General features: G+C 42.0%; 1 protein-coding gene across 4 annotated transcripts in view; it reads left to right on the top strand.

Moving 5' to 3' along the window:
• LOC137490780 (NLR family CARD domain-containing protein 3) overlaps positions 1-1,586 on the top strand; it is a 39,159-nt gene extending 37,573 nt beyond the window's left edge. For all 4 annotated transcript variants that reach the window (XM_087245261.1, XM_087245260.1, XM_087245259.1 and 1 more), the window contains one exon: positions 1-1,586. This exon is cut by the window's left edge and continues 4,010 nt beyond it. The gene's annotated coding sequence lies outside the window, so the exon portion shown is untranslated.
• The last annotated feature ends 8,362 nt before the right edge of the window (positions 1,587-9,948 follow it).

Here is a 9,948-nt window from a genome sequence, read left to right as displayed (position 1 = left end):
AGAAAACTCTTCCTCTGTTCTTCTGTCACTCGCGTGCCAAGACAGAGTTATGCAACATTTACATTCATCAGATCCATCAGAGGAAACTCAAGAGGTGTTTTATTTCCACTGTGAACACCAGGAGGAGAGGACAGGTGCTGTCGAATGATTCTGAGCAGAATAAACTGCTCTGGACAGGTTTTGAAGCCGGCATGACATTTTTAAGCCATATACAGTATCATTTCTAAGAGGATAATCAATAGCTGTTGTGTTTTTCCAGCTTCTGAACAGTTTTGTTTTATGCTTATGTGTTTAAATCGTTTAAATGGCATCAATCCTTTACACAGTCATCTGAATTATACATACAGAAGAGTAGTTTTCCCTTATGAATGTGCATAATCAGAACATTATACTGAATCAAGATAATCTTCTACACAGGACAATATGATCTCTCACACTTTCTGAAATGCTGTTTAATAATTCTGCTGGCAGCTCAGCTTTGATGCTGAATATTGATGCTGTTGTTTCCTACAACAGACACCATGTGATGACTCCGAACAGAAGAAAACATCACAGTTAGTTTTTGTGTGTCGTCTGCCATTCAGAGGAGCATCTTATTCACTAGAGCAGGGATGGCCAACCCTGTTCCTGGAGAGCCACCTTCCTGCAGATTTCAGTTGCTACCCATATCAAACACATCTGAACCAATTAATTAGGACCTGAACACCACGTGATAATTACAGGCAGGTGTGTTTGATATGGGTTGCTACTGAAATCTGCAGGAAGGTGGCTCTCCAGGAACAGGGTTGGCCACCCTTGGTCTAGACCAGGGGTCTCAAACTCGCGGCCCGCGGGCCATTTGCGGCCCTCAGTGCAATATTTTGTGGCCCGCGCCGACCGCTGTACTCTGACAGAATCAGCGGAGCGGTGAGAGAGAGCGCTCCCCGCTCCGCTGATTCTATCCGTACACAGCGCGCTTGTCACTCAATGCGCGTTGTCGCGCGCGTTCTGATCAGCTGTGTAGTCGCGCGCGTACTCAAGAGCGGTGTTAATGCGCGCCTATTGAAGGGCGGGACCGAGGGTGTGTCGCGTCGCGGGGGCACTTTTGATCATTTTGGAAGGGCACTTTCTATGCAAGACTAAAAAGGGCATGTGCTCGGCACAGGTTGAGCCCTATGTGTGCACGTGCCTGCCCTGCATCTTATATATATTGATATTATAGGTAGATACAGACTGGTACAGACTGATGTGACTGGAGTGGGGTGGGGGTGTTTTATTTATACATGTATACGCCTTTTTTTAGGTGAGGGAATGGAAGTTTTGAGTGAGTTCCCCCACTTTTTTCCCTAGGACTTCAATAAGTCAAAGTACAGGTATAGACTTAATGATGATCATCTTCAAGCCATACTGAGGGTCTCAACTGCTTCCGCTCTAAAGCCAAATGTGGTTCAGATTTGTGAGAAGAAGCGCTGTCAAGTCTCTGGCAGCAAGAAGTAGGCAAAAGATGCCATGTTCAGAAGAACTGTTCATAATCTTCACTCAATGTTCTATTAATGTTCAGGACACTTCATGTTTAGAAGAAATAATTAAAACTGTTAATAATGACATTTGAGGACTTTTTTGTGTGAAATCCCTTATGCGGCCCAGCCTCACCCAGACTTTGCCTCCTGCGGCCCCCATGTAAATTGAGTTTGAGACCCCTGGTCTAGACCTTTGTATGGGTACCAGCACATTCAGGAGTTGAGGGCAATGAAGCAGCAGATAGGTTAGCTAAAACAGTAATGGCAAAAGAGAGGATAGAAATGCAAATCCAGTACAGTAGGGCTGAACATAAATAAATAATTAAAGAGGGAATACACAAAGTTTGGCAAATAAGTTGGGACAATGAACAAGAACGCAGACACTTAAATGTTATAAAGCCAAGGGTAGGGCAGATTTTGAAATCATGTGGGAGCAGGAAGCAGGACTGTATTCTTTCAAGATTAAGGACATACAAGGCTGAACTCTACATTACACATGACAGGAAAACATTCAACAGGGTTGTGTGATGGATGCAGAGAGAGACAGTAGACATGTAATCATAGCTGCAATAAATACACAGAGGAAAGAAATATATTAATTAATGATCTACAGATCAATGATGAATATATAACACATTGTATCTAATTGATACAATTCTTAAAAATAACTCAGTTAATACCTAGGATATAGAATGTAAATTTCCCCTCTCTTCTACTATCTTTCTCTGTCTCGGCTTTGAAGGACCTGAGCTGTTGATGGAGGAGCTGAACATGCAGCAACATGGAAGGTTCAGGTTTTAAAGAGTCTAGAGGTAAAGAAATGAGTCCCTGATCCATAACCCACAGTAGGTGACGGTAATACTCTATTTAGGAATGTCAACCGCCAATTAAACACCAGGAAGAAGAAGAAGGTCTAGTCCTTTGGAAGTAAAGATAGGCTGAGGATCGCCAGTTTGCCAATGTAACGGAAGCCAGCTAGTAGGTGCTGTGCAGGTAAACCTCTCTCCTCTGCCCTCTAAAGGTGCTCTAGCGACAGAGGCCATGCCTCCTAGTTTGAGCAACTGACTCCTATGCGGAAGGTCCCCGGTTTGATACCAGGTCAGAGCGGGTTGGGTGGCGTATGACCCGATGGGGTTAGATTGGTGCTGTGAACCGGATAGGAGTGAGGTTTAGGGGAGTGAGTGTAACCTCTGCAGGTAAACCTCGCTCTTCTGACCTCTAAAGGTGCTCTAGCGCAGATGCTAGAGGCCATGGTCTTTAGCCTTCTTGTTAGAGCGACTGACTTCCATGCGGAAGGTCGCCGGTTCGATCCCAGCTCGGAGCGGATTGGGTGGTGTAGGACTGGTGGGGTTACACCAACAAATATGAGAACATTATTGAAATGTTTAAACACAATGTTCCTAAAAGTAAGAGGGGAGGACATTTGGATATTTCACCTTCAACAGTGCAGAACATCATTAAAAGATTCAAAGAATCTGGAGAAATTTCAGTGCATAAAAGACAAGGGCACAAGTCTAAGCTGAACTACTGTGATCTCCAAACCCTCAAGCAGCACTGCATCAAGAATCTTCATTCAGTTAATGTTACGACCACAGTCACATAACTGAGGGAAAACACAAATGGATCGATTGAGGGGTTTTATTAACAAAACAACCTAAAAGTAAACAAAGTGTGGGGAGAAAACACAACAAACTTAGGCTGAACACAGAATGGAGCACAACTCCGCGTCACTGAAGTGCTGCAGCATGAGCTCTGATAACGCTGGCGGTCATTGATCCACAGGTGTAAAGGAATCGACTTAATCAAAAACACAAACAGCAACAAAACACTAGAGGGCGACAAAATAACAGAAATAAATACATGTAACAATCTATAAGCGAGATCACCACATGAGATCAGGACTACTTTGGCAAACCTTTGCCAAGTACTTTGAAACAAAGTTGATGCCACAAATGGCAGTGAAAACTGTACTGTGCCAAAAGGAAGCCCTACAGTATGTTTACAGTGTCCAGAAGCACCGTCAACTTGTGCTCAGAGGTATCTGGGATGGTCTATCACACTGTAGAAACATGTACTGTGGTCAGATGAATCAGTATTTCAGGAATTTTTTGGGAGAAATAGAAACCGTGGGCTCTGGATTAAAGAAGAAAAGTATCATCCAGACTGTTACAAACAACACGTCCAAAAGCCAGGGTCTGTCATGGTATGAAGTTGTGTCAGTGCCCTTGTCAGAGGTAACTTGCAGTTCTGTGATGCACCATTAATGCTGAACAGTACATTGAGATTTTGGAGCACAATATGGTGCCTTATTCTCCAAGGGACGCCCATGCATATTTCAACAAGACAATGCAAAACCACATTCTGCACACATTACAAAGTCCTGGCTGCAGAGGAAGAGGATAAAGGAACTCAACTGGCCTGCCTGCACTCTAAACCTGTGTCTAATAGAGAATGTGTGAAGCGCAAAATGCGGCAATGAAGACCCTGTGCTGTTGCCCACCTTAAGACTTGTTTGCAGGAAGAATGGGACATATTTACACCTGTAACACTTCATCACTTGGTTTCTTTAGTCCCTAAACATCTTTTAAGTGTTGAGAAAAGGAATGGCAACACTACAAAGTGGTAAATGCTTTACTGCTACAGCTTTTTTTAAATGTGTTGCAAGAATCAAAATTAGAATGTGTTAATAGACAAAAGTAATATTTAAATCATGAGGAACACTGTAAATAATGTTTGCTGTATTGTTTGCATTGAAATACGTGTCAACATAAATTTAGAAACCATGTTTTTCTTTTTCTATAATGTCCCAACCTGTTCTGATTTGTGGTTGTATGCTTTGCGCAAGTGTATATGTAGGCCAGTGTTTGTTTTGTCCACAAGATGTCGCCATGACACTGTTGTATTTTTGTTGTATTGAAGTTCCTTGTTTTGTTTGAGCCTCTTGGCATACTGTAGTGTTGAACAATGTGTAGTGCACCATATTTTCCTCAGTTTGTGTTATCAGCACTGATAGGTAAGACGTGTTCATGATCGTGGGATCCTCATCTGAAATACATCTTTGTTGTTAATGCTCAAAAGTTCTGTTTAATGAGATATTCTGTGTACTAAACTGTTAAAGATCAAATGCAGAGTTATATGAAGATTTAAAAGGTTGTATTATTTTTTATTTTTGTTATAAAGTGGTTAAGGAGAGGTACAGCTCATGCAAAGCCATTGTGTTACAATATAAGCAGCAGTAGTTAATAATAGTGATTGTTTTTGAGATCTTTTATTGTATTGAGACAACCGAGTTTGTGTTATCAACACTGATAGGTGCCCTTCTGTCAAATAAATGGTTGAGTTATGATCGCGAACCTCTCTTTGCCTGCATCTCCCGTTTACCACCCCACAAACACATGCAACAACACAGAGTAGCAGCGGTGGGGCCAGGCCAGCGAGCAAAATAGAGGCAAAGTTTGTTTTACATTTGCAGATTCAGACTTTCCCCTCAATCATATAACTTCATAAAAGTATTATTTGCAAACTCTAGGTAGCGAAATCTTATATTATATTAGCAGCCAATGACTATCAAAGTACAACATTGCTCACGGTCAAATAAACAGTGTTAATGTTGATTTCAAGTCATACTGGCATGCTTATTCTAATCAAATATTCAAAGTAACATGGTAAACAGTATAGAGACTTCTAAATGAACGAATTTGCAAATATTAAACCAACTTTACCTCTATGCGAGCATGCATAGAGTGAGTGGGTTACATATATAATGGTGTTTCGTGAATAAAATGGTGTTTTATTCACAAATATTCTATGCAGTAACTCATTTTGCGCATACAATAATTTCACAACTGAGGATGGAAACAGTTAACAACAGTGATGCTCAGAGATACACACACAGGCATGACTTGATCTGTAATTTAACCGACTTTCAAGGCTACTCATATGACATACACTGAAATTCATTTAGTGAAGTATTCCTCCAAATGTGGGGGGCGCCACAATGGTGCAGTGGGTTTGTTTTTCTGGATTGCTTTTTAAAACTCTTGGTTGGGTTTAGGGAGGTGGGTGGGTCAGTCGGTGCTTTTGAAAACACTATTGGTTGGGTTTGGGGAAGGAGGAGGGTGGGTCAGTTGATTGGTCAGTTAGTCAACAGTGGCCTCTGGTGGATTTACACGAGAACAGCAGGCATGAATGGCACTCGCGAGAGAAATTTGCAACACAGGCTCATTCTGAAAACGTACCCTTATATCTGAAGACCGGCAAATACCCCTGCTGAAAAAAACAGCTTAAACTAGCCTAGGCTGGTTGGCTGGTTTTAGCTGGTCGACCAGGCTGGTTTTAGAGGGGTTTTGGCCATTTCCAGGCTGGTTTCCAGCCATTTCCAGCCTGGTCTTAGCTGGTCAGGCTGGAAGATGACCAGCTAAAACCAGCTTGACCAGCTTAGCCAGGCTGGGAGCCCAGCCAAAACCAGCAATGTCCAGCTTAAACCAGGCTGGTCAAGCTGGTTTTAGCTGAATTTAGCTGGTCATTTTCCAGCCTGACCAGCTAAGACCAGCCTGGAAATTGATGGAAACCAGCCTGGAAATTGCCAAAACCCCTCTAAGACCAGCCTGGTCAACCAACTAAAACCAGCCAACCAGCCTAGGCTGGTTTAAGCTGGATTTTTCAGCAGGGACGTGCCTGGAGCTCCAGTTTTTGTTTTTCGCTAATCCACCAGAGGTGTCATGGTGGCGCAGTAGATAGCAGGTTTGAGTCTTGGCTAGATCCGTTGACATTTCTGTGTGGAGTTTGCATGTTCTCCTTGTGTTCACGTGGGTTTCCTCCAAGTGCTCCGGTTTCCCCCACAAGTCCAAAGAAATGCGGTATAGATAATTCGGATAAGCTAAATTTTCCATTGTTTATGAATGTATGAGTTTGTATGGATGTTTCCCAAAGATGGGTTGCAGCTGCAAGGGCATTCACTGTGCAAAAGATGTGCTGAATAAATTGGCGGTTCATTGCACTGTTGCAACCCCAGATTAATAAAGGGACTGAGCCAAAATAAAATTGAATGAATACACCAGAGGCCGCTGTGTACACTTTTTCAGCTCTCAAATTTCTCTGGCAAGTGCCATTCGCACCTGCTGTTTTTTTGCACGCAAATCCACCAGAGGCCAATCACCCCACCCTTCTCTAAACCCAACCAATAGCAATTTAAAAATGACAGATTGACCCACCCACCCCCTTTCCTTAACCCTACCACAGTATTTTAAAAAGCAATTCTGAATATGAAAAGTCCCTTAGTTTTTTTACTAGGTTTTCAGATTTTACCACATTTTCACCCTGTTATTTACTTGTTTATTTTATTTTTTGGATTTTGTTTTTGTTTTACCTGCTTTCTGGAACTCTTCTTCACCAGACACAAATCCCATTGCCATTGTCAACTCTGCTTTTTGTTTCAAGTCTGCCGACATACGTGTCGAGCTACCGAACAAACTGGTAACAGCAGGAAAGTTATCCATACAGAGGTAAGCGGATAGCTGGTAAGTGCAAAAAGGAACGGTGTATAGCGTTAGCTTTGAAGATGAATTGCAGCCATACATAGCTCTGGCTACTTAACTTGTAATCTCCAGAAACGTATATAGGGCTACATTTTCAGAATGAGTCTATGTTGGAAATTCGAGACCTTAAAAAGCACACAGAGCGGCCTCTGGTGGATTTGCGAAAACAAAAACTGCAAAAAAAAAACCTTGCCTCCTAGGACGTATTTGGTGCTCTCCAGAAATGTATATAGGGGTACTTAGAATGAGCCTAGGTCAGGGATAGGCAAACTCGAACTTGGAGGGCTGGTGGCCAGCATAGTTTTGCTCCAACCCTAATCAAACACACCTGTCTTTCTAGTGATCTTGAAGGCACTGATTAGGTTGTTCAGGTGTGTTTGACTAGTGTTGGAACAAAACTCTGCAGGGACACCGGCCCTCGAGGATCAAGTTTGCCCATCCCTGGTCTATAGGTTGTACAAAATGTACACTTAAAAAAAAAAACATTGCTGCTACTTTTGTTTTAAGTGACTTGTTTAAAATGAGCTGAAACAATCACATTAATATATGTTGTATTACATTAAATCCACAAGTTTATCAATGAAAATAAGTAAACTAAATCATTTTATGTAGAGATAACGTGAACGATTTGTGATGAAGGTGAGGTGAGTCGGATAGAAAAGATTCTGAAATGAGCAGCGGTCTGGCTTTGTACACAGTACAGTACTGATTGTGTTTTGAACAATACAGTCCAGCCGCAGCCTCACCTTGTGCTCCATGTGACAGTTCAGCACACAGACAGACAGAAAGCCTCATCAGAGCTGAAGAATGGAGGATTTCACACAGCCTTCATGTCACGTTCACATGGCACTGCTGTTTGGGGCTGCACATGCACACGGCACAGGAGACTCACATCTTCATCAGCGTGAGCACAATCTCCAGATCTCTGAGCTTTACTGAGACACTTCCCAAAGCACGTCTGTGAACAGGTGAAGCTCAGGGGAACTCATTAAAACATTTCACTGAAATTCATTCAGTGCTAATAAACCGTGCTTTATTATTAAACTGTGCTTACAACCTCCCAGACTGGGGGCTCTAGACAATCAAAGGACTAATCAATGAGACACTTGACTGTATTCATGTTTCTCATTATCAAATAAAATGTTTTAATCTGCCTGATTCATGACATTATTCATATGTACAGTCAAAGTTTAAACACACTATTGAATTTCACTGTTTTCTGCATCAGGAGGACATAATAAAAAAACTAGATGGTCCTCGGCAGGTATTAAAATTTGGATAAATCTCATCTCAAACAGTAGCTGCACATTTCCAACCTCCTATTCTTGACCTATTAGTGAAGTCGGAGGTTTAATGCTGGTGTTCGAGGAATTAAAGCTGATTATAAGAAAAAAACGATACAAATGCATCAGTGAATGATCGAAATATAAGATAAGAAATAGATCAAAAAAGAAAAAACAATTAAACGTGTGTCTCATAGCACTCTTGGTTCACTGAGGGTTCCTCTGGGCCTTTCACCAATTGGTGAAGTTTTTTTTTCCTTGCCGCTGTCGCCACTGGTTTTGGGACTTTTAGAGCTGCTCATCGATGGATTTTCTCTGTTTGGACTCTCAGTAGTGATTATTAAACCACACTGAACTGAGCTAAACAGAGCTGAACTTAAACCGTGAAAACTGAACTGACACTGTTTCAGTTTATCTTCTATGTGAAGCTGCACTGCAAAAAATGCTTTTCTTGCTTAGATTTTTTGACTTATTTCTAGTGCAAATATCTAAAATATCTTATATCAAGAAGCCTTTTCTAGACAAGCAAAACATATTGTCTTATTTTAAGAAATAATACGCCAATATTAAGCGAGTTTTTCCTTAAAACAAGCAAAATAATCTGCCAATGGGGTAAGCAAAATAATTTTAAGCCTGGTTTATACTTCTGCGTCAAGTGACCGGCGCAACTCACGGCGCAGGCAACGCGCGCAGCTGTGCATTTATACTTCTGCGTCAAACACCGGCGTAGGCTACGGCGCTGACGCATAGCCCATCGCCGTGGCCGTCGCCGTCACTGACGTGCACCTCTCAAAAATTGTAACTACACGTCGCAACAACGCGTCGCGCAAGCTCTGTGATTGGTCGGCTTGCTAGCCCCGACGAGTCTGGGCGGGACCGAGAGCCGCGGGAATGGCGCGAGCGATTGTTTACAAGTGTGGAGTCCGTGAAGGAGCTCCGGATGGAAAGTTTTGTTTTGTGTTTACCTCATAGTTAAAGTTGTTGCACGTCCGCCGGTTCCTGCCTCAAAATGAGCGAGTTTGAGTCACTTGTACATCCAGGAAGTGTTCAGAATAGCAAAACATAAGCGAAGAAACTCGACACAGAGGAACATTTACACCTCACTGCCCACTAGCGTTTCTGAAGTGTTAATGCAGACCAACGGAGACAGCACGCAGAAGTATAAATGCACAGCTGCGCGCGTTGCCTGCGCCGTGAGTTGCGCCGGTCACTTGACGCAGAAGTATAAACCAGGCTTAAAATTATTTTGCTTACCCCATTGGCAGATTATTTTGCTTGTTTTAAGGAAAAACTCACTTAATTTTGGCATATTATTTCTCAAAACAAGACAATATGTTTTGCTTGTCTAGAAAATTCTTCTTGATTTAGGAATATTTAGATATTTGGACAACAAGACAACAAATCTAAGTAAGAAAAGCATTTTTTGCAGTGTGCTTTGACACAATCTACATTGTATTCTAGAGAAATAAAGATGAATTGAATTGAATAAATCATGAGGTAAATAAGAATGTGGTAAAATATGAAAACATGGTAATAATCAGGTGAGGGCTGTTCTTTTTCTGGATTGCTTTTGAAAACACTGTCGAATGGGTTTAAGGAAGGGAGTGGGTTGGGATATTGGTTGGTTGG

Source organism: Danio rerio, chromosome 3 (genome assembly GCF_052040795.2).
Source record: "Danio rerio strain M-AB ecotype USA chromosome 3, GRCz13ab, whole genome shotgun sequence".
NCBI classification, from domain to species: Eukaryota; Metazoa; Chordata; class Actinopteri; order Cypriniformes; family Danionidae; genus Danio; species Danio rerio.
This window is presented reverse-complemented; position numbering and strand designations above follow the sequence as displayed.